Source organism: Pinus tabuliformis, chromosome 5_2 (assembly GCF_031772625.1).
Source record: "Pinus tabuliformis cultivar Carrire ecotype Pingquan chromosome 5_2, CPIR1, whole genome shotgun sequence".
In the NCBI taxonomy this organism is placed as follows: domain Eukaryota; kingdom Viridiplantae; phylum Streptophyta; class Pinopsida; order Pinales; family Pinaceae; genus Pinus; species Pinus tabuliformis.
In genome coordinates this window covers 740,586,255-740,589,037 of record NC_142306.1, presented here as the reverse complement: position 1 = coordinate 740,589,037, position 2,783 = coordinate 740,586,255, and the positions used below count along the sequence as shown (strand labels likewise).

Below are 2,783 nucleotides of genomic sequence, written 5' to 3'. Positions count from 1 at the left end.
TCATGCTGGGAGATGTCCCTTATTTCTCGGCCCCAATTTTCCTTAACTTTCTCAAATGCACAGCAGCATGTCTTCTGGGTTTTAATGACTCGAAATATGGAACGCTGCCACGTTCCTGATGTGTTGGAGGCTGCATTAATAGATAGGTATGCGGGCAATAGTTCTTTGTATACCATGCATTTACCCTTTGAATAGTGATAAAGTGGCTTTATAACAGACATTTAACTTTAGATAAAGTAATCTACCCTTTTCAAGGTATACCTGTCTTGATCTGAACGGCTGTTGCATCTCCACCTGATATCTTGCATGATCTTTGGCGTTCTCTTTCCAAAATTTCCGCTCAAAATGCAAACTGACTTGTTCTGCGTTAAAATCACACCTTCAGTAGTTTCGTAGCGAGCTACGAAACTGCTGTTTTATTTGAAATAGCTTATCTTTGGACTGAAACCCATTCAAGCATTTAAAGTTTATGGCGTTTTCTTGAGTTTTCTCGGTTTTCATCAACAGAATCACACTGATCCTTACAAACCTCACGCCAATCAACATTATATTCAACATCCTGTACACTGGATTTAAGATATACGAGCTGTTCATTGAACTGAAGGTTCTTCATTTCCGACTTTCTTAAAACTTTGAGGGCATGAACATAGGCCTCGTAATAGGTAGATTCGAACATGGAATACTCCACTCCATTTTGGAGCTCAATTAACTCATGCCCATTCACTGGTGATCTCACACCTATAACATTTCTTTCCCTAAGTTTACTAAGATCTCGGTCTGAAACTAATGCCCAAAAAATGTCATGAACCAATGACTGGAAATACAGAGCAAGGAATTATTCATCAGAAGTTTTGAATTCTCCCAATTGACTTGGACACCACTTTTGACATCAAAGGAAACACCATAACCCACACCATCGCGACCAACATATCTAACGGGCCTGTATACTTGAATATCACATAACCTTCACTCGGTATGCAGCCTGTTTATGCGGTCCAAATTCAATGACATAGCTGGGGCGTATTCTCACAGGAAAGTTTGGAGGGACACGGTATCTCCTACCTTCAACATCAATAATCCAGGTGCCGTGTTCACTGCGCAAATCAGTGAGGAAGAACAGATTGTCTTTGCATGTGATGCAGGCATGTCTTTCAGAAACCTGTGGGAATGAAATTGCTACTGATACATCTATTGAATCTGGAAGTGCAGTATTTCCAATATAAGAAGGCTTGCTCAGATGAATGGTTTGTGAAACGCTGTAGATCCTCTGGTCTGTGGATTGAAGATACCACTCTGCATTTAGGGCATGTTCTAGTGCATCATCATCTTCAAACCATCTTCCAAGCTGGTCACTTGCTTTCTCACTAAGCTTGCAACTCGGAACTCGTCCTTCAAGCTTTGAACTGTTACCTCCTAGTACCCAATCCAACATTAGAGGCATTCCCATCTTTATGAAAAAACCTCTCTCCAACTCTGCCTGGATGTGGTATCCGTAGTTTAGTCAAGAACGATAGTGGTCCAAGTCCAACACTCAGATAAGGCTTGTGAGTAGAGGCCATTATTGCTGCCATTTGTGCCAATGCATATATCACAGCAACTCGGAGTCTCCTTTTCATTTTCATATCTTTTAAAGGTAGCTGAGATGTCAATGGATTCTCCAGTTTCAGAAATCTGTTTCAAAGATTTCTCAAGCTCTAAAGCAAGCTGATAGCCATCCTCAATTGCCATTCAACCACCCTGACCCAAATTTGGCTGCATGGCATGAACAGAATCACCCAGTAGGGTAACGCGACCTTTACTCCACGTCATAATCGGTATCCTATCATATATATCACGGCGTAGAATCCTTTCTTCTGGTGTTGCCGTGAGTGAATCCACAACTTTGTCACACCAATGTCCAAATAGCTTCAATAGTCTCTCTTTTCTTCCATTTGGAGGGTCAACACCTCCAGCTGGTTCATTGTAGAATGCATACCACTGCATCTTCCCACATCCAACATTAGAAGAAACGAAATACTGTTTGCGGCCCAGAAATACTTGATACCCCACAGTTTCAATGTCAGGAGGCACAAAATCTGCAATGCTAGTGTAACAGGTATATCCTGAGTACGTAGCTTCTTTTGGCCCAAAAAGCTTCTTGCGCACCAACCAAAAGATCACCTTCATAATGACGGCCATCCTCTAATGTTACCTTTAGATATTGCAGTTGCATATTGAACTAACAGCTGTTTAGAAGAGCTCCCTGTATGAACATTATCTTGCCGGTGACCAGTTGATGCATATGCTTCTTGTTGCAAAGAATTAATTTGTGAAACAGAACATGAATCAGAGATATTTGCAACACTGGGATAATCTATGCTTCCATTAGAATAATCCTTCAAGGTTATGCTCTCCATCTGAGAATGCATAGGGGAATCCTCATACAGAAGATTTTCTATTGTGTCTGCCCATTCCCTATGAGATTTTCACTGGATACAGATTTCTGAAGGGGAAGCAGAACTCTGTACAATAGGCATGCTAGGATATTGACCTCCACTAGATACCAGAACTTCGGCCAACGTAGCGGGATTATAGAGAAAACCTTGAAGATGAAAAACACAGCAGTATTATTTGTATATTGATGATAAGAACCAGCACTGTGACATGTCGAGCCAGATATTCCCATGGAACCCATAGGAGACAAAGGCGATATGGGTGAGCTATGGTTTCGGACAAATCCCCAGTTTCGTAGCGCGCTACGAAACCACCTAAACATATAGCGCTGCGAAACTGCTAAAAAGGAT

At 41.5% G+C, this 2,783-nt stretch overlaps 1 pseudogene; it reads right to left on the bottom strand.

Annotated features, from left to right (window-relative positions):
* Nucleotides 1–955: 955 nt before the first annotated feature.
* LOC149161362 (zeaxanthin epoxidase, chloroplastic pseudogene) lies at nt 956–2,212 on the bottom strand (annotated as a pseudogene).
* Nucleotides 2,213–2,783: the final 571 nt, after the last annotated feature.